At 39.1% G+C, this 26,951-nt stretch overlaps 1 long non-coding RNA gene across 2 annotated transcripts in view; it reads left to right on the top strand.

Moving 5' to 3' along the window:
* LOC125966829 (uncharacterized) overlaps positions 1 to 26,210 on the top strand; it is a 151,519-nt gene extending 125,309 nt beyond the window's left edge. Inside the window, exons 3-4 of one of the 2 annotated variants that reach the window (XR_007480549.1) lie at positions 15,556 to 15,725; positions 25,661 to 26,210. This is a non-coding gene — a long non-coding RNA (uncharacterized lncRNA). Of the gene's footprint in view, positions 1 to 15,555; positions 15,726 to 16,253; positions 16,376 to 25,660 lie in introns of those variants that run through there. The other variant, XR_007480550.2, reaches the window with a different exon arrangement.
* The last annotated feature ends 741 nt before the right edge of the window (positions 26,211 to 26,951 follow it).

The following is a 26,951-nucleotide window of genomic DNA, read 5'->3' as shown; positions in this document are numbered from 1 at the left end:
ACGAAGCATGACCCAAAGAAAAGAAGAAATTGGTGGTACGAAACGTCACTACTAGCTATACATCTTTACGTTATTATACTTACCTTGGTGTTTACTAATATTGTAAACATACTGCCCAGAATCGGACCCACAACCTCTGCACTGTGAGGTGCATGGGCTAATCAGTCATCCATCCACAATGCCGCCTTATTTCTGCTTGTTCAAAACTGATTTGATGCTGATTGAGGAGAAACTATTGTCTTAACTGCCATTTTGAATGAGGATGAGCTTCCGCCACCAAAGAGTGACATCACAACCAATAAACATATTTGAGCGAACGGTTTGTTTTAAACTGAGGCTCAGACCCGCTTTCTCAATGGGTGCGGCTTGGGAGAAAAGCACCATATCAAGAGAGCACAGAAGTGTTGTTGCTCATTAAACCGAGATTGTGTTTCTGCCTACAGCTGCCAAATACATGTACTGACTGGCAAAAGTAATACTCAAGAGTGAGGAGAGGGCGGTTATTATCTGTCAGCCTCATCGTGTACTGGGGAGTCTGGTAGAAAGGGGAGAAGGCGACTGGGTGACAGACAGAAAGAGGTGAAGAGAGAGCAGGAACATGCTGCGCCCTTCTTCTCCATCTCCTCATGAATATGCAAACCAGCCAGGTCAAGTTGGCATCAATAACTCTCCTCCCCATGGAATTAATGGCAAGAGGAGAAGGAAAGAAGCAACAGCCTCTGGTGCTTTCATCCATTGAAGGTGCATTGGTGCACCATTTATGGATATACTGAAAATGTGTGGAAAGAGAGAGAGAGGGAGAGCATTTTGTCGTATTTTAAAAAATTCAGAGAATAACTTGTAAGGCACCTAATATTCCCTTGTCTCCCAAAAGAATGATGCATTGAGTAGGATTTTCTCTGTTTTGTCATCTCCTCTGATGTAGAGTGACAACTTGAAAGTCTGACAACAGGCTTGTTCCAGGAAATTTGCTTCTGTTACCCAACTCCTGTGCTGTCAACAATTGAACAAAGCATACCTCACCACAAGGCTTACTGGTGGTCCGAGACATTTGGTTTGCATTTTGCCTTTTGTTACTGGCCTACCACATAATGAAACAGTCCAAATGTATTGGATTAAAAAACGGTTAAGTCTTTGTAGCTTTTATCATCATCTCGCCTGTCTTGATAAACAAGCTGGAAACTATCTTCAACCTCCCTGACCTTGTGCAGAACATCGTTTTAGTTCATAGGAATTAAGTACAAGGGGAATTAAAGTAAGTATTAGTACATCCACCCATTACGAAGCAGCAAGTGAAACTGGCTAATATTGGGAAATTTCACTCTTTTTGGGGGATTTTTGTCCATTCATTTTAAAGAACATATGTGAGAGGTGATTGATGGTGGAGAGATGGCCTGGTTTACAGTATTTGTCACAGTCATGCTGGAGAAGAAAAGGTACATATGTACATATGCTAATCTGTTTGGATGGAATGGATTCATGGCATTTCCATTTGTTTCATTGGGCAAAGATTATTTGATTTACTACAAGGAACTCAATTCTCAAGGCAAGGTGGATGCTTCTCTTTTTACATATTAACACATTGTGATAACATGTTAAAATACAGATGTAGAGACACAGTGTATTATGTGGAACTTTTAACTTGTTACATTTTGAAAACTGAAGAGGTGCAACTCATGAATTGTAAAATGAATCTACGTAGTTTTGACAATCAATCACTAAGATAAATATTTTAAATTGTCCACGCAACTCCTTGGAATTCCAGGTTCCATACAGTAAGTTTTCTCTGATCGATGGAGTCCTTTACGACTGCATACTGATTATCTTGCTGTAGAATCAAAATGAAATATTTCCTTTTACTTTGGGAAACGATCAACACTTTTGCCTATTTTCTGAAATGCTCTATGGACAGATCCAGTTTCTGAGTCATAATTCATGTTTGTCCATTTTCTACAGTGTGATTCTGAAATAATGTCCTTTTTTTGAATAAAGGAATAGAGCGTTAAAGGACAATTCGTTTTTTCCATCAGACTCATTGATTGGCAGATTAAGACATAATCATTAGGTGGTTGCTGGCCTAATATAAAATCTTAATTTTTCATTTAAAATGATCAGAACATTTTATATTAAAAAATACTATCCAAGAACGTAACAATGTATTTTGAGTAACTGAAACCTTAATTATCTAAATAGTCCTTGTAACAATTTTACGGTAATGAGCATAGTTGTGTTGAACTCTATTAATACTTATTTGTGGTAGTCACCAGTTTCTTCTCACAGACCATTAAAGTGTGATATCTTTTCAAGTTAATGGAAATGCTGTACTGTCCAGCCTCGAGGTCTTTCTATTCGCCTATTCAAGCTTACAGCTTCCAGCTAATAATAGTGGGATCAGTAACTCCCTTTCTTTAAGTTAGCATAATATAAACGGCATCCGAATAAAGCCTAAATCCCCTTCTCTGTCCTGTGGAGGTCACAAAACACATTTCATTATTTCACTTTCATCCTTTAATCCTCTCCTACCTGATGTAAGCACTGCAGTGAGGCGTGCGCACACAAACACAGCAATGGTCAATGGGAACTTTTGGATCATAAATATTGATGTACAGCATTGCTCCTTGGTGAAAGTGGATTTCTGCATGCAGAGACGTGAGGGATGGGGCACAGAAATTGCACCGTAGAGGACAAAAAGAGGCAAATGTATGTCAGCATGAATGCTTGATTTTATTATCTTGATAGCTAATTTGGCCCAGGAGCGTGTCACCTGGTCCATGGAGATTTTCTGATCGCAAACATCACCCCTACCGGGCAAGGTTTTTGACGTGGTTTGATTCACATTAACATGGATCCCGCCACTGTAGAGAAGATCATTTCTACGCTTTTGTCAGAATCTCAAATGCTTGTATCAGTTGTTTGGGAGATTGCCGAATGGATGTCTGCTGGTCTTTCTATTCTGTAATTTATCTTGGAAATATATTATACATCAATTTTTAATTATTAGTGAATTTCACTTTGCTTTCATTTCACTTTGGATTTTGGTATGTGGCGGTTTCTGGAAATTGCAGTTTTTATCCACTTTTTTCACTTTTGAAGGGAAAATAGTCAGCACCAAGGGGAAACTACAAATCTTCCTTTTCAACTTTAAATCTCTCCTCTCATCCCTGGGCCAAATGTCACTACCGTATTTATCATAGGTTAGAAAACGATACAGAAATGGAAAAGATGAATGTGGAAAAAGCTGAAGGTCAATTAGCTTTCTGTTGCTAAAAGCACTTGCGTCTCATGGGTCCACTTTAGGGGTGCACTCATACTGGGTCGGTTCTATTGTAACAGGCACTGGCACAATTAGAAATACTGTTTCCATACATGACGTCAAGCGTCCCTCACAATTAAATATTCATGTGTTTTACCTCTCTCTCTCTCTCTCTCTCTCTCTCTCTCTCTCTCTCTCTCTCTCTCTCTCTCTCTCTCTCTCTCTCTCGCTCTCTCTGCATTTACTGTATTCTAAAAATGGAATTGCTCAAATAAGAGATGTGAATAGTGATAGAATATAAACTTTTACTCTTTAACTGAACAGCTAGTTGCTCGCATCATTTTACAACTTGGCTAATTTGATGCAGTACATATTTTTTTGATGACCAAATTATACTCTGTGATATGCATCTGTCATTTTGAAGGTGACAGTGTTTTTTTTACGTTATTATCACCAGTGATTGATTTGTATCAATCTATGTGAACGCCAATGAGTATCAAAGTCACCGTATAAGTATTTGTTTGACAATAACAATCAATTCCTATCTTTTATCAGAGGCAGAAGCTTTGTTTACACTAGGATTACAGCTCATGACCCAAAAGGAATGTCAGACCTTGAAACCGGCAACCTAAACATGATGTGACAAGCATGCAGCAACTTGAGCCATACGAGGTCAACAAAAGGGCAAAATGACGTTGAGCTAGCAGTGGGCCTTAGTGCAGTCATACAGCCTGAAAGACAGAAAGTGAGCACCATGGACATCTTCCAATTCCAATCAAGCTCCTATGATTGAGTTTATTTATGTGTGTGCCACTGACACCTTGTACATGATATGCACAAAGCAGCTAACCTTTGTGTCCCCGCTGGCAGTATTCTTCCTCTGTTGTTTTTGAATTTGCCACCTATGGAAAGGTAAATTTGATTATGAGAAATTTCCCAGAGCCAGTGAGGGCAGGCTTCTTTCAATTGTGGTGTTCTGGCTGCCTGGACTCAAGGATAATGTATGCAGAATCATGGCCAGGCTGGAGTCATGCAGGGAGAGGGGTCATCTCTGCCTGCATATGCAACAGCACATTAGTCTGATCTCTGACAGACAGAAGTAGTGTTATTCACTCATTGGATGCGAGCTTTGCTCCCAGCATCTCCTCCTTGCAATCAACTAATTACCACTAATCAAGCAACCGCGACTTGGCATGCATTAATTGTGCAATTACATCATCTTGAAACCTCAAGCAATTACCGCTAAAGTTCCAACAGGAAACAACCCATCGCTCACATAATTGGTTTGTTCATTTTGTATGACATTACATTTTGACTTTGACTTTGATTTATTGAACATGTAAACACAGCACACAAAAAAAAGTCAAAAGTTTGGAAGTAAAAAAGGAAAATCAATAGATGTTATTGTTCAAAATGGTCGACATTCTAAAGCAATGGGAAGAAGGACAGACACATGTATTCCCACCTCCTTGTTTTCTGTCATATTTCAAGTTATTTATATACAAAATGAATACTAAGCGAAAGCAAACATACTATATATGAGAACAAAACAAAAACAAACAATAGCCTTATACAAGTATAGTTTAGTTAAAGGTTTTAAGGTATAGTTTAGTGTTCAGTCCAATCTTGAAGATGGCCAGCACTGTCATTAACAAGCAATAACTAGAAGACAACAGTCCCTACTTTTCTGAATATTTTAATATTAATGTGCACATTTTATACCATGTTTGTGTTAGAAGGGTCACCCAAAGAACTACTAACCAGGACACTTTGCAAAACTATGAGTCATGGAGCAAAAATGAAGACATGGCATTATGATGTAGCTCTGGATAACGGTTGATCACATTCAAAGAAGTAAATGGAATTTCTGATCAAAATTGATACTTTTTCAGAAATATAATGTATGTAAAAAAAATGACAACCAGACCCAGAATAGAATATTTTTTTTAAGACAGACCCACAACCCTTATTTTGTATTACTATTATTTCTATTCAACAATATTACCACACTGCCCAGGATCTTATATTTGCTTTCATGTGATCGACCTCAGTTGTCATATATGTTAGCTTGAGTTTCATTATTTGCACCATACTATCCTAGTTGAGTCCATTTTTGTGAGAAACGATTAAATCTCATTCCATACCGCTTTGTAGCTAGGGCTTAAGAATGATGACCAGTCCAAACACTTTATTTGGGGTAATTTGTAGAGGTACACAGAAGCATTAGTTCCATTGTTTACCTTGGATATAGATCCTTGGCAAGGGGGCTTTACTAATTGCTGTGTCTTGGAAACGGAGCCAGGTAGTGCAGCCCTTCTGATGAGTCTGTCGTATCCGCAAGAAGGGGAGGGAGGCATGGTAATGATTATGGAATTACTGTGGCAGAGATTGTGATGGCTATCCTAATGATTTCATGTTACCCTAATTAGTGTTAAGGTGGGGGCACCGGTGGAGCGGAGGCGAGGGGAAAGAGCGGGGAGACGATAAAGAGGTAGATAGCAAGAAAGAGGCTCAGAGAGGAACAGACAAAGACAATTAAGCGGGAGGTTCCGCAAGTTAGTCAGAGATGTCGATTGCGCGCCGAAAAGAAAAGCGATGGTGGAGGTGAAAGGCAAGACAAAAGAGATAGGACATGTGGGAGGAGGTTCATTAACTAAATTTGGATGAATTATTTTTATGACTGTGGGCTGCTGAATCTCCTTGTAGCTTCAATTTCTGAAAGGCTCATCTCACACAGAAAGAAGTCAACCTCCCCCGCTGACTGCCTCTTCCGAATTCATTAGATGAACATCAGCTCATGAACATTCCTCTCTCTTTGGTAAGCACATTAGCCATGAATGTTACTTCCTGGCTAATTGCATATTGAAAATTTAGGCTGACTATACAGTGCACCATTAATAAGGACTAATAACAAGGGCAAATATGGAAAACAGTCCTATTATTATGGCATTTTATGATTAGTCTGCTGCTGAATGGTGGGAATGAATTTGGATTAATTATTTGTGTATAATTGCATAGGTAGTAGAAAAAGCATATTAAGTTGTCTGTAAAGTAGGTCAGGAGTTGTTGGTGCCGAAAGGGAATCCACTATGACATTGTACGCAAAGTTAAGGACTCTATCATGTTCAAATTTAACTATCTGAGAACAACATGCTCCTGTGCGACTCACCAATAATTAGGGCTTATTTGCATTATTTTCATGAAACTAATTGAATATGCAGCTTTTTGAAGTGTAGTCATCTCAAAATAAGACTGTTTTTCTTTAGAATCCTAAACACTCCTGAGAATAGGCTCGCAGGAAAGTTATCTTTTGGTATACATTTTGTAATATGATGATATTTTGCCTTTTCTTACCGACTGTAAGAGTCATGCTGAAGAGTACTGTTGTAGTTTTTTTTTTTTAAATTTAAATATCCACATCTGTGATTGTTTGTATTGACAAGATTAACAGATGGTGATTCACTGCACACGGACGGGCAGGAATTCTGAGCAACCCGCATTCAGTAATGAGTAGTTATTTAGCGACTGGCTAGATACTAATCTTGTATCACAGGTTGCCTTGAGTCAACATATTTGCATCGCTACATTTTTTTTCTCATCACCATGAGAACAAAATATTCCCATGATGGCAGCGTTTGTTTGCATACACTCTTTACATTTAGGCATTCTAATTAGCACCTCATTACAGTCAAAGTCAAAGAAACGGTTTTGATATAATCTGTTTTACTTATTACCCCAAGGTACATGTAGCGCTGAGATTAACCATACTGAATATTATCATGGAACCTCGAAGATTAAAACCTTGTTCCTTGACCAGAGGTGGACTCACCCAAACACAGAATCCTTTGATATTTTCAGAGCCCCCCAAACGTCGATGAAGTTTTATTATTTGATTTAAATGAATAAATTTAAATTCATGCACTTAGAAATGTGCTTAATCTGTTATGATCCTGAGTTGCCACCACCTCCCTTCTCAAACAATGGCCTGTAGAAGAGGGTATAGTGTTGCCATGTTAAAAACGTATTGCTACATTGTAAGGACAATGAAGCAGAGTTATCCCAGTGGAGCGGAGAAAGTGAGATGGTGAGAGGAAAACCGATTCCATCAAAACCAACCAATAGCAAGCCGGACCATAAAAATGGAAGCCTACTACACTAATGTAGTTAATGTTGGTCATTACAAAGGTACTTGGTGAGCTAAGTATTTATTGAGGTGATCCTTGGTGTAAAATGTTTAGGAAGCAATGATCTAGAAGAGGTGGTTGATTGTTTTGAGCATCATTTAGGTTGGGTTACTACACGCTTGACCAAATAACCCACACTTGGGGGGAAAAGAAAAGGTCCGAGTATGAACGCATCCTATAGCTGTAATGTCCATGACCAATGTTTTTTCTGCTATTCTTATGCCACAACCACGATGACTTTTTTTTTTAATGACTTTATAAAATAATCCTTTGGTGTTTGCGACTTGATCTTTCATGATGGGTACAACGCGGTCCCAAATGAGGTCATAAACAACAGAAATCCATCTTTTTAATTGCCCAAAAAAAGCCAGAGGAAATGCAAAACTCACAACTAGAGTTCAACTTTTGACGCACGTGATAGAGATCATCGCTCAAGTTTTACATTATAGTTACCATTATATATGCTTTCATAGAATCCCATACAGTATTTGGGTCAAAAAGCTGTTCCTAAAAAAGATTTGGGCAAATAGAATTGCTGTAGTCCATAGACAAACCCATGTCCATCCATCCAGATCATTTATACCTCATTCAGAGCAAACTAATCCTTTGATGGGCAATGATACTCTGCAATATATGAAAATGGGCTAATCGCTATGATTTCCAAAGAGCCCCCAGACCCCAGTATGTTAAACACCCTAATTCTTGTTGAGTCCCACAAAGCACTTGTCAAATCTTCTCTCCATGTTTAGGATTAACCTAATCCAACCATATGAAAATGAAAGTTCAAATGTTCCTTCTTCGCCCCGAAGTAACTTTCTCTCTCGTTATTGTTATGTCACTCTGCCCTCCAAAATGTAGACAACTTTTCTTTTTTTCCCCCCTCCTCTGTCTCTACATTCAAGTGAGTGAAGGGGTGGATTATTCATTTAATGAAAGCGAGATGGATATATACGCACGGCAAGAGTTGAGGCAGCCAGTTAATCATACTACTGCTCCGAAGACCTCTATATGTCACTTAGTATTATACTGTAAATACCTTCTCACGAGAAGGCGAGAAGCAGAGCTGTGGACGTTTCTGAAAATTCAACACTTTCTATAATGACCTGCTATTGATGTTGCATTAAGACGAGTTTGCTCCTTATCTTTTTCCTCTTCTTTTTTTTTCTTTTTTGCATTTTCCTTGTATGTGCTTGCTCCAATTTTTAATGACCTCCGCTGACTTAAAAGGGAAATGTGTGCCTCACATAGAGTAGTTGTACGTTTCCAACTCTGTGCACTAATTACTTACTGAAATCTTTGTGAGTCAGCTGCAGGTGTGAGATAGAGTTCTTATTCCACTGAATCCGTCCATATTTAACAGTTACTGAGGTTCCAGCATGCTTCGGACTGTTCTTAGACCTGGCTTTTGCCATTTTTCCCCTCATATTCATTTGGGACTTTAATTGCGTCGTTTCACAAAGTCGTTGTGGATTGTAGGCTAAAAACGTTTTTATACAGAGCAACAAGGAGGGTTGATATTTTGGCACGAGACATATAAACCCCATTGAAATGGTCTATTGTGTCAGTGATTCAGAACGCTATGACACGCCACATTTTATGCATTCGTGTCAAACAAATTCATTTGGTAAGTTTACATTTTACTCCTTGCAATCCAATATCGTTTTGCCAGATGGCTAGGTCGAAGGTGCTGCTTCGTTTGAAAATATGAAAGAGGTCATGCAGTCCACACTAAAGAACCTTTATGATGTTGAAGGTGGAATGGAAACATGCTCAAAAGTTATTTTCTTAAGTTTGAAGATCAAATAACTCCAACTTGTTTTTCTCATTTTCTTACAAGTGCTGTCAAGAAAAAAATTGAGGCTTGTTAAATTACATTGTCACGTTGTTTTTTAGAACATTTTAATTGGGATAGTTGCCTGACTGCTCCTTTTTAATTAACTTTATTGCAGAATAAACTGGGTGCTTACTCATAATCACAGACATATTATTAAAATGTTTACCATGCTTATCAATATGCAGAAGTCACATTTTCTTTATGCAAACTAACAAGTAATGGATAATTAAATGTAGCCTAATATTTATCCCTAGTTCAGATTCCACATTTACCAATTTATCAATGAGTGATTGTATTGTACCTACTACCGATACATTCCAACTTTTTAAAACTGTAAACTCTGATATGCCCTATCGAGATGAAAATAATTGAATGACTTGAAATGTCCCTTTGACTAGAAATGTGTTACAATCAATGAGATGTATTCGAGCATCACATTGGTGATTGGAAACCTGATAAAAACGTAACCCCAAATATTGGAAGTATTTAAGAAAATGTTATACATTCAACCCTTACAGAAAAAAAGGCTGAAGCAAATGCATTTTATCAGTATAAATTGATTTTTGACAATACGATTTCAGGTCCTTAATATTAGCAACATATGTCACATGTAGGAATTAATATGGCTGCACATATTCAAGTCACAGCAGATTGTACGGGATTATCTGTGGTGGGAGATCTAAACCACAGGGATCATTTGAATTGTGGATAACTGTGATAATCCTATATCAAACAAGGATCTTTAATCCTATTTGAAACATGTCATGTTATGTCAAAAAGAAATACCTAAATCTAATATAGAAATCCATATACCAAGGTGACTTTCATTCATTTATAGATGAGATATGTCACAAAAATACAAAGTAGAAAGTACAAGTTTCCCTCTTGGAAGTAACCTTTCCAGCATTCTCTGCCATGCCTTCAAGTCCTCCTGGAAAGAATCTTTGGGTATCTGCCACATCTCGGTCATTATGGCCATCTTGATGTCATTCACATCTTTCAAACAGGTCACTTTGAGCTGGGAAAAGAGGGGGGAAAACGGATTGAGGTCGCTCATTACCGAGGTTGTTCCAGCACAGCGATGTTCTTCTCGGCCAGGAATTGTCAGATGCTCAGGGGGATTGTGAACTAATTTCAGTTTGAAATGTATCCTTTGTAACACTAGTCCTGGGATTTTTCCGATCCTCCTAGTATGTAAAAAATGATCCTGCAAGAATAGTTAATGGGATTCAACATATGGCATAAGCAAAGTATATCAAGTTCTATTGCTCCTCTCCTTTGGGATGTCACTATGAGAAATATTCAAAGCATGAACATTCTTAGATTATCACCCCTTCTATGTGTGTGCGCACATGCTCGCACGTGTGCCCTTTTCATCAACCCTTATTGGTAATCAACCCTCAAGGACATTTTTGACTGCAGATGAGGAAAATACATGACTTCCATTGGGCCTCGACCCAATCCGGGCTTCACACTGAGATTTATTTGACCTGTTAGCACGCCCTGACTGGCAGGAGCTGTCTCCCGAATTATAACGGAGGATTATGCCTCTGGATAATGACAGGACCAGGAGGGGAAATTGACCATGTGCTTGGCTGTGGCATGTATCCTGTAAACCAGATTACAGGGCGCATGAAGAGGCGTGCAAACAGGAGAGAAAAGCACACATAAAAGTCATGTCTAAAAGCTAACATGAATATTAAACACATGCTTATACGTACACACACATTCTAGCCTAATAAAGCATGGGGGTTGCAGCTGTGCTCAGATTATGAATCGCTATTAACCTTGCCAACCCATCAACACACTCGTCGTAATGAGGCCGAATATAGGCTAATGCTCCCGCGGCCCAACACACTCAAGCATATACACACACACACAAATAGAGATACACACATTAAAATCTACAAGGCATAGCATTTGAATTAGACAGCGGGAAAATATTCATTAATGTTGGTTTATCTGGAATGAATATGCCTCATGCTTCAATTAGCCTACATTTTCAAGGCGAGCGCCCCAATATACTGACACACTCACTTTCCTTGCTCGCTCCAATAAGGGTGTCACCCCCCCTCCACTCACACATACTTTTGGTTGGGTCAATAATACGTGGAGGGGACGTAGGTATCTCGAGGCCGTTTTTTTACAGTATTTTTTATTTGTTCTACTGTGGAGGAAGACACAGTGACATGGCCACTGGCTCAAGATAATCCAATATCAAGTCCCCTCCAAAAAAAAAAAAAAAAAAGATGCTATTGTTTCGTTTATTTGAAATATTGCCCTCTAATACCACATCACATCTGCTCCCTCAAAGGGAATCATTTGGTGCGGCTTGTGTATGTCTGCCTCCACAAACTGGAGACAGCACACATCCCTGCCGTCCAATCACAGCAATCCGTCAAGCCCCTTGGGCTCTTTGAACGGTGGGCCGCTTTCACCAATATCTTTGGATAGTTTGAAGTTGGAAAGTTACAAAATGCAATCATGAGAGCACACGTATTGTTGTTAAACTACGTATTTTCCCTAAGACTTTCTGTACACGTTGGAAGATAAAATTTCAGTCCTTTCTGATATGATTCATCTGAGATATTTCGAGTCTAACTTGTAAAGGTTTCTTAAAAATTGAAGTCCCGAATGAAGCCGTTTGATTACCTAAAGGACCATGTGTGTCTGTTGTGGCTCCCTGCTGAAATCGGCATCAGCGTTTGTGTTGGATCTCCCAAACATGGATCAAAGCAACCAGACTCTCCTCCTCTTCCTCTTTTCATTTCCACTCACTCTTTGGTCGTTAAACGCTGCTTTGCCCTGCATATAAACATTTCTGTAATTGGGCTTGCTGCTTGTTTGTGGCTGTCTGTTTGTTTAGATTGCGTTTGAAGCTTTGCTTAATTAAATTGCGTCCTTGGTGTTGGAATCTCCAAGCACTAGGAAATTCCATTGGACGAGTACAAATGTTGCCCCCACTCACTACATTGAACTTTGGTTTTAACTTTAGAATGCAGATGAGAAGTCTCGTGAAGTGCATTTGTACACTCTGAGTTCATTCAACTATTAGTTCCCATGATTGATTGCGCTTAGTTTGACTTACTTTTGAAGAATGAGGTGACATTCACCAACAAACAGTGTTGGAAAAGTTACTTGATAAGTTATTGGTTACCGTTAGTTATGTATGTCGGCGGCAATTTGGATGTTTGCCGCAAGAATAAAAATGCCAGTTTTCACAGTATTAAATCATGAATGCATTATAATGCAGCTGTTTCTTCCCTGACTTGCGGAAAAATATATATACTTATTTTTTCATCATTTATTTTGTGAAAAATAGCAATCATCGTTTTCAGTTTGGAGGAAAAATCCTAAACCAAAGTAAGCTGAAACTAATTTGGTCAGGTTTGACTTAGCAAGAAATTCTTTAACGAGCTAGCGAATGGTCCACCTTTCAATTTCACAGACTATTGTGGGACTCCGATGTGTGTTTAAAGGTGAGCCTTGAGAACATAAAGAAAGTTACTAGACCACAGAGACGAAATATAAACGTTTAAAGGTTGGCCTCTGTGAAAGTCAGCGCCCCCGTTTCTATATGTGTATCAAGGAATCATTGAAAATGGTCTTGCTCAGGTTTCCTATTGAAATGCATTTGGCGTAGTTAAACAAAATCCCAAATGGTTTCCAGACTTCATCTCTGAACTTGTTTAATGGGCACTGATGTTGTTATTGTGGATGCGTTTTGATCTCGGATGCCACTTGAGGGGAATTAGAGGCCGATAGTTTAGCAAATTAAACAACAAAGATGTGGCATAGACCACATCATCCAATTTGTGCATGCAATGTTTTTTTTGAGCATATAAGGTCAGGCTTGCAATAGGGTGTCAACATGCGTCCATGAGTCCTCACCCTAATGATAACCTGCACTATATCAATGGTGACCGCTCCCTAAGAAGGATACCTTATGTTTGATTGTGCTATCACAAGATTATTGTAATGTTTAGTAAATCACCACATGTGAGTGAATACAACATGAATAATAACAGCTACATATGTATTTCTGTCATTGGGGATGAAAGGCTTGTTAATTATATTTTCCAAAGCAATGAAAGAACCCACATGAAAAAAAAAAAAAGCCTTCATTCAAGGCAATGTTTTTTTTTTTTCCCCCAGAACATACACACAGTAGGTCTTGATGTAGGATGTCTATGTTTCTCATTCTTTTCAGTTGAAGGCCTCCATACAGAGCAACATGAGGGAAACCCACTGAACTTTTGTGCAATGTGTCAGCTTCTGCTTCTAGTTTTAATGAATAGCCACTATTTTTTTCTATGATGAACGCCGCCGCAACATGAAAGATGTAACTGCCAGTCAAAAATGTGTATGCTCTTCCAAGAAAAAGGAAGAAAAAACATTTCGATCGAGACTGAGCCAGCCGGCTATAATACTCAACTAAGTTCATTTGTACCTGTGCCTACAGTACAAAACAAAACTTGAACAATCTCAGATTTTGAGAAGCATGAGTGCAGTCAGTGAATAGCCCGTGAACACACTCTCCTTTAGCGTTTCCTGTTTATTCTTCCTTGACAATCGTGGCATGTTTTTAGTGATTAGAAAAAAAATATATAATTATTAATGTGTTTTGTGATCATTTTTTTGTAGCGTGTCTGTGTTCAATCTTTGGAGGTCCTGCAAACCGTTGCCAAATGTAGTTTTTGTTTTTCCAGTTGCATTTGTTGGCGTCACTCGGTAGGCCTAAATGAATATTGAAGGATATTGGGCAGAAAAGCCTTTAAAGACACGTAATTAATTTGAAACATTTCAACTGTATCCACTATTTCAAAAAGGCTTCTGTACGTGAGGCTAAACGTTTTTGAGAGGTTGTTGCAATGTACTGTACGTTCCTTAGATGTTGATAATAATTCAGTTGTAATTGTTTTATGTAGCCATGCATAACTATTTTTATTTCATCATAATCTTGTCATTTTTTGCACTATTTCACAGTATTGATAAAATAAATTCCAATCTCCTCCCTATAATGAATTTCATTTTCTCAGCTTGTGTAAATCCTCGGTCATTGACAAAGTCAAGTTGAAAAAAAAGGCCTGGGCAATTATGCTATTAAGCTTTTGATAAACAGGGTTACGCTGTAGTTACTTGACTGAATGAAGGTTGGATCCAAGAAAAATATGCTATTGAAATTTCCTGTAACGTGAAGAAGGTAAACATCTGCTTCTTTGTGAGCAGTGCAATTCTAGCGCAGTGTTAACGAGGACGTAAAGAAATTCATTCACTGAAGGGAGGAAGGAAGCAAGGGCCCCTTAAAAGCTCAAATTGTAGACTTGAGGGAGGAAAACATGACAAAAAAACATCAACATATTTAAACCAAAACTTTAAGATTGATGACTCTTTAATTTAGTGAGGAAATGAAGCATAAAGTGTAGTTTATACTTTGTAAAATCAGATTAGATTCTGCTTGGCTAAACATATTTTATTGTTTTGTTCTACTATAATTTGTTTTGGTTTGGTCTGACAATATAGTTTTTGGCACATGATCCAGATGACCAATTGGGTGTTTTATTTTTACTTCTAAATGACTTAATTCCACGTTTCCTCTATGTGTGGAATATTTGTAGCTTTTAAGACATTGCACGTTGAATTGCTCTGTGTTTGGATTCATGGTATTCCCCATAATCAAAGACTGCAACATACTAATTTGGTACATGCTATTCCATCTATGTGTAATGCATTAATTAATCGAGCTAATATGTAGAAAGATGCATTAGTTCTTTATATAATCAATCACTTTGACATGCGAGAAATTACTGACACTGACCCTTATTTTCACTGGAATCTCTGAAGACTCTGATGATTAATTAATTGTGGCTGCCAAGTTTGCTGCAGGAAGTTTTGATCTGCAAGGAAGCACAGCAAAATTTTGTACCTCCTCGACCATGCACCGAAATTCACAGAAGAGGTTTTCTTGTTCCATTTGTTCCCTCGCATTTGTCATTTCAATTGTGTGCTGTCATACTAAAAAAGCTAGATATCTCCTATCCTTGCTCAGTGAAAAGAACTCCACAGTGGGCTAGACTCATTTACAAATTGTGCCAGTCTACTAAGGCTTCACACATCTACCATGACCAAGATTACCAACATTTATTAATGCCTTCTGAATTCATTATTGTCTGAATTTCCCTTGTATCTGGATATAAATGAACTTACGTACCTGTTGAAATTATGGCTAGCCTTGGGTCTCTCTTCTAAGCAGTTTATTTCATGTGGTATCTCCTTTTTGCCAGACATTTCAAACATCCAAACTACAGCAGAGGAAAAGAAGCCTTCCCATAATGCACCGGAAGAAAATAATTAATTCCATCCAGGTGCCATTTTTTCAATCACGCTGCCTTGGTGAAATGACATGGAAGAGATTGCTTGGGCTTTTTCTACAACAGAAGAATGTGACATCATGGTGAGTTAAAGATATTTCTCATTTATAACGTTTTTAACCCAAATCTGTCTTTGCTTTTGTACAAATTATACACGGTAAAACGTATAAATGCTTTAAACGTTACATTTACACATCTGGCAGGTATGTAGTTGGCTATACTTGTGACCAGTGCTAATGTCAGCATTCATCTCCAGTGCCTTGACTTTACTATCACTTCAACCCTCACATCTTTACTATGCTCAGTCATGTTTGTGGCTCCTGACGCTCGAATTCTGGCTGAAAATTGCGTCCCCTGTGAGCATGGCACCCTCACTGCTACAGTCTAGTCTTCTCCCAACACCCCAGGTTGGAGCTTGTCCTTCATTTAGAATAAGCCAAGTACATGTTCTCATTGGAAAAATATTGTTATAACAACAAACATGAACATAATTGCGCAATACTGACCCTGTGTGGCCGCAATATGCCTCCATATGAATGTGTGTACATTAGCCAGTATCCTTCAAACCTTTACTTTATCCTCACTGAAGTTCTTTTTTTTTTTCTTGATAGTCAAGGTCATCACATTGTACTACACACCAAGGTCGCCATCTAACTTGAGGAGAAATCGAATGTCCTGTTCACCAAGAATAAAATAAAAAAAAACGTCAATTAGGTTGTTGATTCAATTAAAGGAGTAAGTGAGATAAAGCCAGTGTTGTTTATCATTGCTTAAAGTAACGCTCAATATCGAGCGATGTTAATTAGAGCTGTGTAGCTAAAACCAAGGGCTGTGGGAAGCCGTGCTTCCGCAAATGCTTTGTGCCTTCTCAGTTCCATTGATCTGAAGACAATTAGACTTGGAATTTTTATACCTCTGGCTAGGCAGCTCCTTGATCATTATCATTGGTAAAATAAAGGGAAATAGATGGGAAAGAGAAAAGGAAGGGAAAACATGGTAGGATTTGAAAGATATGAAAACATTATCCTCTGCACATACTGTACTGCCTGCATACCCATTATTCAAGCTACCGCCATTGGGCTACTTTATTTATTCAGACTTATCTCATGATCTTTATATGCAACTTTGGATTTATTGTAGGCTTTTGTTCAGTTTAGCAAAATGAGGATCTCAATTGTTATTTCAAAGAGCATTTGTTGTTGAGCAATGACCATAATGAAGACAAACGTGAGAGGAAATAAATGGTTCCATGTGCTCCATGGTGGAAAATACAATACTCTAGTCCTGGCCGATGTGGTCTGGAAATCATGTTTTTTTTTTTTTTTCTTTTCCTGATGCACAGCTGCTTCCATACTTTTGACAAAGTAGTTTGATTGTAAGATGACTTTTGAGGACAACAGCAGCTGCGTAATGAGCTCATGTCATGTAATGAAATGTAATGCCGCAACTTTTGAAGTTGAGTTTTAGGCTCAGTGACTTGTGAAAGAGCAAAGAGAAGCTCTGTATTTCCATGGAGGCAACATGATATGGGTCTGGGGGAAAGATTGGGGCAGACTGGCTAAAGAGCATATGGACTCGTACAGATTGACACCAAATGGCAGGTATAAGCCAGACTTGTAATTAAAATGAGTGGCAAAAACAGGTTAAATCAAATACTGTGTATTGAAATGCAGAAAAACACAAAGCAGAAGATATTTTTGAGATGAAATGCATAGTTAATGCCCTCTGTGGAATGCATAATGAAGCTGTGTTTTCAAACTGAGAATAACTTAATGCTGGCTGGAGCCCTGCTATAAAGGTTCTTGTCTCATCTGTATATTTGTATATTTACTACCGTGGTTTCTTCTTTCTCTCTCTCTCTCTCTCTCTCTCTCTCTCTCTCTCTCTCTCTCTCCATCCCTCCCTCATTGTAGCATTTGTTGTCTCGGCTCACTCGGGGCCCATTGGGCTTTGCTGCACTTAAATATTTATCAAAACAATTTGGAGTGACATGTTGCCTCTGTTTTAACCAAGAGACGATACCCTCAGGTACAGACAGACAAATGCATCCAAATATGTTCAGGCCAAGCGTACGTAAACAGCAAAGCTGCCTTTGTGTCCGACCCTGTAAATTGATTTCAAAGATTTGTCTGTAAGTACATTTTAAAATGTAAAGATAGTTGCTGAAAACATGTGCAGAGTATGAACTACTGCATGTAAATGGGAATTGTGGTGACATATAGGAATCAACTGGTTTTCACCAGTTTTCCTGATTTTATTTATTTATTTTTTTCAGGGAGGAGTGGCTAAAGCAGTTTGATTCGCCTCTTGTTTGTTCGCTGCAGTGGTTATCTGACGCCGTTACGTTGCGAGCTACATGTCCTCCTGTCTTTATAAGAGTGCCTCATTGTTGCGGGATGGATATTCAAGTCATTGAAAACTCAAAACTGATATATTTTGGCCGCTCAAATATGTTGTTATGTGTAGGCAGCGCATTTAGCGGCCATATCATGATTTCAGTAGTGCGCATATGTACATATTTATAAATATTCAAATTCAATGTTTACATCAATAACAAATGCTTGCAATTATGTACAGAGAAACACATTTATTGTGATGTGCAACCACAACATGACTCACATGGTAATGGTTTTGTGAATAATTTATCAGATGTGTGGTTTGGTCCACAGAGTGCAAAACATTACTATCCAAAGCCCATTAAAGCTGAATAGAAGGTGCACTATTTCAAATAGTTTGCACCGATGTTTTGCAGATTTGCCATCCGCTCGTACACATCCATCAACACCAATATGGTATTCATATGCAGTCATCGACGCTACGACCAGATGAGTGATCGCTCTTGTGTTTTTGTTGTGCACAAATGGAGATCGGAGCTCTGCAGGCGGGGCGCTCGCTCTCTGCTCCCGTCCTTCTTTAGGCTCCTTTTCCGAGCGCAGCTACGAAGACACATCCATCATTTCATTGCCAGACATGGCCACGGAAACAGAATACTGATATGTTTTTTTCAAGATCTTGGGCAGAAATATGATCTCTTGACACTGAAAGCCTGGCCTTGCCACTGAAGCCACTATATTATCTGCACAACTGCACGCAAGCTATGTATTTAAAGGAAAGGCTGGATTTACATGACATTTAATGTGCGGTTCTAAATTGAGTGCTGATATCCAGTCATTTTGGACTGTCTATTTACATCAACAGGCAAGACACCCGTATCCAATTTTGCTGTCCTTACATTTACACATGAAACAACCCACAGGCGCAAGTGCCAGAAACGTAATGATGAATACTAAATCGAGTGGCATTGGGGAAATGAAACTTTACATACCGTTTAACTCTTTCTCCTATACGTTGAAGGTAACCTCGTCATTATGCCGCAGGCCAAAGCCGGACATATTTTGTTATTTATCTTCCAATTCACCTCTCAACCTTCACAGTAGTTTTGATTTGTGTTGTTTAGGTAGATGTATTATGTCATCGATGGGAGCATTTTGTTGACACGCTATGTCCAATCTATCCGCTGTGTCACATTGACAGTTATCTAATTGACATTAGAGTTTTAACCGAAGTTTTTTTTTTTTTTATTGTATGCGTTTTTTCATTTTCACACTGCCTTCACTCATCTGCAAACTGGGCCAAATGGGGAAAAGTGAAATTATAATTGCATCACATAAATTATTCCGTATAAATCCAGCGTTATGAGATGAACTATGAGAACAGTATTTAAATGGTAGCAGCAGAGTGAGAAGTAAATATTAAAACCAATACTTTTTTCAACATGTGTTTATGATATTGACCAGGCAGTTAACGAGGTTCCCTTTTTGTATGTAGCATGTCATTTGTGGAATTTTCTTTTCGTGCATCTAATTATGAGTCACCATTTCAAACGGTAACATGAAACTTTTCCCTGAAGATATCTTCTCATTACCTGCTGTGTTCCATGAGCCACCCTGTCATCTCATCAGATGGAAAAAGAAGTGTCGGCGTCACCATAAATAACAGCGCCCCTCCCTCACTTCTTGTATTTTTAACCTGGCAGTCTTAGTGTGCCTTCTGCAGCTCCCCATTTGGAGATGATTTACTGCCTTATATATCATTTAAGAATCAATTTAAATGAACTCCCCTTATGTTCAAGCAGGAGAAAGCGGGCTTAGTGGATTTATTGCTCCTGTGTGGCGGATGGCATCTTATTGCCTGAAGAAAATTGGACTTGATGCATTTGTAAATGTGATAAATATTTGCCTTGGGGTCTTTTGTGAGGCTCTGTTGAAAACTTTGGCTGGGTTCAAAGTAGTCAGAATACATTCATCCATTCATTTATTATAGTGCTTGTCCTCATTAGAGTTGCCGTTAGGGTCACGGGAACCTCTCGACTGTGAGGCGGGCAGACATTCTACCCATTATTCCACTCTCCTTCCATTTCATTCCACTCTTAATACAATACTCTCAAGTTGAATGCAAAGAATCAAATATTTATGTGAGAATTTTTAATGCATTTTGTCATATACATACCAGCAACACATTTGGTCAGCTTATGTGAGGATCAAAATGTCTCCTTTCCTCATGATGTAATTCACCAGCAGGGTGACACGTGTATATAAATAATAATAAGAAGAAGAATTTAAAAAACATTGCCATTGTAAGGGCTGAATTTTTGATACAGCTCTACTATAGATTTAACGAATGAGCAGTTAAGTGTTCACTGGGGGCATATTGTACTTCTGTTCAATTACTAAAATGACTGCATCTGTTGAAATTGTGCAACAGTGATAATTGCACAACTATTATGGCCACACTTTCTATCCCTGAACTGAGTTTTAAATCTTTTGCATGTCATTTTCCATAAAATGTTAGCATTAAGTTAGCAGGCTATTTCTAATACAACATTTTTGGTTATTTTAAATACAAGTATTTCTCTTTGTTTTATGTTTAGTTTGACACCTCTTTTTTGATGAATTATTTACTTGTCAAATGAGTTGGTTTAGGTTCACTTATTTCTCAAATTTGTCCTCGCAAGTCAAAGCAAAAGGTTTTAATGAAACCCGACAGCCTGACTGAATAAAGATCACATTGCTTTCAGTTTCATGCTGTCCTGGGTAATTATCTAAAACTTTGTCGTAAAAGTATATTGCGTGCTTTAGTATTTCTGACACATCATCTCTGGGTGTTTTGGAAGAGTTGACAACTATAAAAAGGAAAATGGTTCTGCTGTAGGGCAGTCATGGTTGACAGAGTGAGACCATCTGTGTCCTTGCTACAGAAAGGGGACATGATGCTGAGGAAGGAGTGATGAAGGGATGGAGCCAATAAAGACTTGCACAACTGTTGGTGGTCACAGCTCACTGCGTACATTCCCACCTGGTTGCCTGTGGGCCTGACCTGTGTAGGAGCTCTGTCTACCTCCATAAGTCGGCAAACACTTCTGGAAAATACCCCCTCCCCCGTAAATGCAGACAGGTGTGCAGACTTAGTCAACAAGATTTGAACACAGCACTTTCACGCACTTGTGCACACGTCTACATACTGTATGAATGCATTCTGCCACCTCCTGGGAAGCAGATTTGACAGACACATATGGTGGGTCACCAATGGCGCAGGTGTTTCTGGCTGCTCACACTGTAAAAACCCAGCCTGTTCCCATAAAATCTTCTAAGTCTCTGACAGTACGCATTTGGGCTTCAACTATTGGTCAACAAACGATGTCATGCTTGCAATTTGTTTTGAGGATCCATCTGGAAAAGAGCTGACAGAACATGTTTGGAACAGCTTGATTGTATACCAATTATGGGTCAAACCTCTGATATCCTCCCCGTCAAAAAAAAACTTCAAAACTATAATTCTAAATCTGCTACCAAGTCACCGCATCCATTTTCATCTTTGAGATACTTTTTGGTTAACTCAGACCTCCACATATGGACCATGGTGTATGGGTTTTACTGTGAATTTTGAATATTTTTTAATGACAACAAAGGCATTCTATTCTATTCATTTCAAAGCATCTAGTACAATCCAGAAATTCTAAAATGTAATCAGAAATACAACATCCTACAATATTGTATTTTATAAAAACAAAGAAATATCATATTTAAATAGAATGGATAGATTTTTTGCTTCAATTTGATGGGCATTGCGCTGCTCCTTTTGATTTTGGGCTGAATAATACTGACATACAAATTGAGACATGAGACAAGTGACAGTTACTCAGTAAGATCCTGTAATTGTCATTCTTTGTAGAGCATAAAGAAAACACGCCTGTTAGTACTGTTTAATCAAAGATCTGCATTTCTTGCTCCACTATTTGTTTTCAAATATCTGTTCTTTAAAGGGCTATTAAATCAGAATGCAGATGCTTTTTCCCCCCCAGCCTCCTGGTGGTATTTTGCATTGTTAGTATGACTCAAAACCGACTCATTTAAATCAAATATATGCAGTTATTTGAGATACTTCTATTTGTTTTCATATTGTGAAATGGCTTTACTCCAGTTTACCTCTCTGAGCCCCTCTGGCCGGTTGCCTATTATGACGTGAGGAGTGGAAATCTCCACAAAGCGTATCACTTTACCATGGTTATCTTTGCAGCACATGGCAGATGGCTCAGCCATGTCTCACCGTATGATCAATATCTATAGCTATATGTCTCCCAGTTAAATGAAAAGAAAAAACTCAATCTTGTGCTAATACGACTTAGGTATCACTCATATTCATCACCATGTGAGATGAGAAAAAAAAGGAGGTCGGCTGGCAGCAGACGAGTATGAATATAGTGAGTGAGTCACACTTAACCGGCTGGCGATTGCAAAAAGGCGAATTTTTGACGTTAGTGAAGTCATATGCTGCTTTTGGATTAGCAAGGACCTGCCGTCTTGCTGTGTTGTACAACATCCAAAGGTGTTTGATGGAGTTTTTTGCAAGTTTGTCTAGATTAAAGTCATCCAAGAATACATTTGAACCTTGCGTTGTTTAATGGGGCACGGTCATACTGGAACACACAAAAAAAAAGCTTTCCAAAACTCAATAACATTTGACTGAGGAAAATATGTGTCACCATTTAATTACCGATTATGAATTAATTAACCGTGCGCTAATTGTGTATTGACTGAATAAAAACATTTTCTGTTTGCATAGCTGAATTTATGTGATGGTGCTTTCGTTCAAATGTGACTGCAATTAATCCATCCATCCAACTAAATTTGAGATTGGCTTTTAGTGATGTCACTATTGCCGTCCTATCGTTTACACTCTTCTACCACTTTTTTTTTGGGGGGGGGGGGTTGTACACAGAGTCAAAGCGCACAAACGGTCTATTGCACCATTTACCTGAACTGTGATAACAGGATGTGGCTTCGTATGAATGCATTGTGCATTTCATGTCACTTAAAATATTGTCTTCTCTTTACATAATCTGTTGAGATTGGTTCTTTTGTTTTAGGGAGGGTGCCAGAAAAAGCATGCAGAGTTAGTCATTGAATGTTCTGAACTCTCCTGAGGTGTGGTAGAGAGACAGAAAGAAAAGAAACTGAAAATATTTTGTAGCTCCTGGGTGGCAGGAAAAGAATGAGAGAAGTGCTCCTCATTTCCTCATCATTTCCCACAAAGCAAGGTATTAAAGAAACACCTGTGGTTTGAGCTACATATGAGAGATCCCAAGCTGCCCCTGCTCTTCTTTTTCTCTCTGTCTCCTATCATTGGCTTCCTCATCCTCCATTTTACCACGACCGCCACTCCCTCCCTTCCACCCCTGCTGCTGCATATCTTTCTGGCCTGGGGCATAATCTCCTCGCCTGACAAAAAATGAAAGGAAGAGATGCTGACATGTAATAAAGCCCGGCTGATACTGTTTGGGGCTAATGCTGGCTGTGGCTGCCGACTGAGTCTGGCTTCTTTCTTGCTTTTCTGGAGCACAATGGAGAAGGAGAGATGCTGAGTATTTGCATTCGACACAAATGAAATTAATGATGAACGGATGCCGGGAAATGAGATGTGGACTGAAAAAGGCAAAAATACAATGTGGGGGAAAATAGGCATGGATTGGGTGTTCTCCCGAGAAAGCAAGCGACTGTACTTTGTCACCAGGGGAACACGTAGCTTTTAGCACTCTAGCCTGAGGTGAAAAAAAATTGTGCTCGCTCCATCTTCCCCTTTCTTTCTTCATCTTTCCTGCAGGTTGCATCTTTGTCTCCCTCCAAGCACTTTGTTTTGCTTTGGTTCTGCATTGACACACCTTTTATTCGCTCTCTGGCAGGTCTGAATTGAAATAAATGCATTCCTTCTGCCTTTTCATGCTACTGCGGATGACATAAGCTTTTTTCTTTCCAGAACAGTCAGGCCTGTCATTGAAACATATTACACCCCGTTTTTTTTTCTTACCCCTCGCACAGGTGGTGTCATATTTCAAGGAGGTGGATGAAAAATGAGGAGCATTTCTTGACAAGCATTTCTTTTCTTCCCCAGACCTTATCAACTTGTAAAGTTTCCTATTTATAAAGAGTTAGGCGACAAACCTGTTTGGTGACTAGGTATGGTTGTGATTTGGCAGTGTGCAGAGAAAGGCCAAAAAGACACACTAAGGAAACAGCTGTGAGGAATAGACTTTATTTTCCACCCACCTGCCCAGCGCCGCTACCTAGGTACAAACATCCCTGGAAGCTCATGATCCCCGCCTAGATTGTCTCTAACGCTGCCTCTTTTATGTCCTTCGGTCTCAGGAAATGAGCACCTGAGCTGCCATTCCTCCCCCTCTTTTAGCAACAAACATAACCCACTCCTTGAGCTCCCTCCTGCTGCTCCAGATTACAGCTCATTAGTAGGAGCGGCAGAACCAAAGCCCACACCATGCCTCCCCTCTGATTCCCACATAGTTTCCTGTGATTCCTGAGCAGCACAACATCAGACATGGTGGAACTGCTTGTTGTGAAGTGTGGGTAAAGGACAGCAGCAGATTGCTTGTCATCTTCCTGAGAAACATGAACAATAACATAAGGTTGGTCAGAAATATCACAGTTCAGTTTATATGTAGAGCACATTTGATGTACAAAACAATTCAAAGTGCTTTACATCAAACATTTGAAGAACAAGAACAAAAGAAATCATTAGAAATATGATTTAAAATAATATTAGTAGAATTGCACCTGCGCTTAGACTATAAATGATTATATTAAGGTCAACAAGGTCATGGGCATGTTCCAGACCATTTTTTCCCCCCCACATAATGGGCAACAGTTAGTGAGCTGGCATGGCAGTTGAGCTTTGTACACTCCACCAGTACTTCTGCCTCACTCTCTTTTGTTGGATGGAATAAAACGTGCAAAGAGCGCTTCTCTCAAACTGTCAGCTGCACCAGGCAATGCGTGGTAATTGCCATTGAGAGGCTTTGTGTTTTACATTCATTATCTTTTTTTTTTCTTCCTTCCTTCCTGCTTCAGACCATGGGAATTCAAGCCTATCTCTCCTCGCCCATCTTCTTGCAAAAGTCTTGATTTTTTCCATTGTTGCAAGATACAGTGCCAGATGCGGAGAGTGAATGCTGGTTGGAACTCAGTTCTTGTTTTGTTATCTCTAAGAAAAAAAAAAACTCATTAGAAGGCTTGTTTATCTGTGCACAGAAGTGTTTCACTGTAGTGTCATGGATCATTTTGGATCAGAAGTAAGGCAAGATTGAGTAAGCACTCATGTGTGAGGTTTGTCATTTCATTTTGATTAATTCCTTCGCTACTCTTTTGTGTTCAGACATTAATGCCTCCAATCATAATAGTGTCACCGGTTTGATTTTAAACTGCAACGCAGTCAGCCCGAATAGCAATTGCGATGCAAGAGAATATGACAAAAAGAAGGAATCAAACAGTTTACATCCTCTACCTCAGCTTAAGGGCTTCACATACGGCTGGAGGATTTCATCAAATCTATCCTCCGAGGCTTTGGCAGACTAAACAAGACAGCGCGATAGCAGTGTTGTGGGCTGTGGGGAGCAACAACAAAAAAAGCTAAAACGCAGTCAGTCATCCTGCCGTCCTGCTTCCAACAGTGCTTGGAGTCACGCCGCTGCACAGTTGCCGCGATCGGCTGCCTTTCACCTCTGACCCTACAGTCATCTTGATGAGGGGAGCATCTGACAGCTCGTCACCTGGAGTCATTCTGCTCCCATGGACACTCAAGCATGAAGATTACAATAACCCAGATGCTGAGAGACCAGATGTCTTCAGACTTCAAAACGGACCAAGTTTTCAATACAGCGGACACGCTGACACTGATTGTCTGAAATGTACACGCAGCCACAGCTTGGAAATATACCGCCGGTATGTGCTCCATGACTCACTCTCAATTGTTTTTGCTTTGTCTTTTCTCTTTTGTTCCGCTCTCTCCTCAGGCTTGACTCAACATCATACAACTTTAGTTCATTTGACCTCAGTCTACCTATTGCTTTTCAACCAAATCAAACCTCAGTTGAAAAAAGTGTGGAATTAAGCCTTTATATAACCATTAATAATGACTATATCATACCACTTGTTGCTGCTGGTTTTTGAGACAAAATAATTGTCACTTGTGCAACAATCAGGGTGAAATAGCAATGATAAGCACACTTTTTGTTTCAAATAAATACAATAGATTGTGGTATAAAGCTGTTTGTGTCATTCACACATACACAATATGAGCCAAATAATATGATCAGAGGTTTTGGAACACCCACATTTTCAAGCAGTTGAAGTCCAACTCAGCAGCTTGAAATGGTAGAAAAATTACTTAAGTGGGAAACTACCAGGGGTAAATACAACAACAATAAAAAATGATAAAGTATTCTGAAAATGAAGTACAATATTCACTGAACACCATTGATCTGGTTTGGGCTGAACTGGACATAAGAGTGAAGGCAAAGCAACCTGTCACATTTTGCAACTGTCCTACAAAGGACTTTCTGAAGATTTGATTTCTGTTTTAGACTGCCACAACTGTGTTCAGCTCTTAAGTTTCCCCACTAACTTTTTCAAACAATTTTCATGAAACTTTGAGGAGGAATGGGTCATGAGCCCAGAAGGAAATCACTAAATTTTGTTGCAAATCTAGCGCCAAGCTTTTAAACTAATGACGTTTGAGTACAAATCGTGTACGTCTTGGAAAAACTCAATATAGGGGCCTTGACATGTCCCATCACAAAAGATCCCATCGCCATTTGTCAAAGTGCCCGCTCTGTCCAAAAACAGGGGGTCTGATGTTGAGGTGTGATGGCTGACTGTCAAGAACAATGCGTGTGCGCACACAAAAACGTCACACTCTATATTCTCTTGAAAGAGATGGATTCACTCCCCATTGGAGTCCTC

Source organism: Syngnathus scovelli, chromosome 4 (assembly GCF_024217435.2).
Source record: "Syngnathus scovelli strain Florida chromosome 4, RoL_Ssco_1.2, whole genome shotgun sequence".
In the NCBI taxonomy this organism is placed as follows: domain Eukaryota; kingdom Metazoa; phylum Chordata; class Actinopteri; order Syngnathiformes; family Syngnathidae; genus Syngnathus; species Syngnathus scovelli.
Note: the sequence above shows the minus strand (reverse complement) of the source record. Positions and strands in the feature narration are given on the sequence as shown.